This window comes from Wasmannia auropunctata, unplaced genomic scaffold (assembly GCF_000956235.1).
Source record: "Wasmannia auropunctata unplaced genomic scaffold, wasmannia.A_1.0 LD336074.1, whole genome shotgun sequence".
NCBI lineage: Eukaryota > Metazoa > Arthropoda > Insecta > Hymenoptera > Formicidae > Wasmannia > Wasmannia auropunctata.
In genome coordinates, this window is record NW_012026816.1 from 4,964,168 (window position 1) to 4,964,696 (window position 529).

Genomic DNA, 529 nt, shown 5'->3' on the forward strand with positions numbered 1-529 from the left:
TTTATATGCACATCACTGTTTGTGTAGCTAGTGTTTTTTAAATGAACACGAATTAATTTTCGTTCTCGTTAGTCAAGTCACTATCACTTTTGTTATTTGCACCTCGATTATTGTCTTCATTGATTCCAACTCTGCGTAGCCCATCATGTTGTCTGTTGCGGAGTCGTTGTTTGGATGCTCTCAAAGCTTCGGTAATGGCATCCTTGAATATGGTTTTTGTAAAAATGAAATTCTTATTCGCCCCCATCGCTTCTGTGTATAAACATAAATAAATAATAAATAAAAAGTTCTATATTTATAATATATATATATATATATATATATACATATACATATATACATGTTGCCATTATTTAATTATAGTTAAATAGTTAAATAACAACAATTTGTATATTATTATACAGATAATACAATAATTCGACAAGCCTTTACTACCAACACTGTGTCGGCACAGTATGCTGACAAACATGTCGGCACGATGCCTGCAAACATGTCGGCACGTTTGTGTTGCTTCATATGAGCATCATAT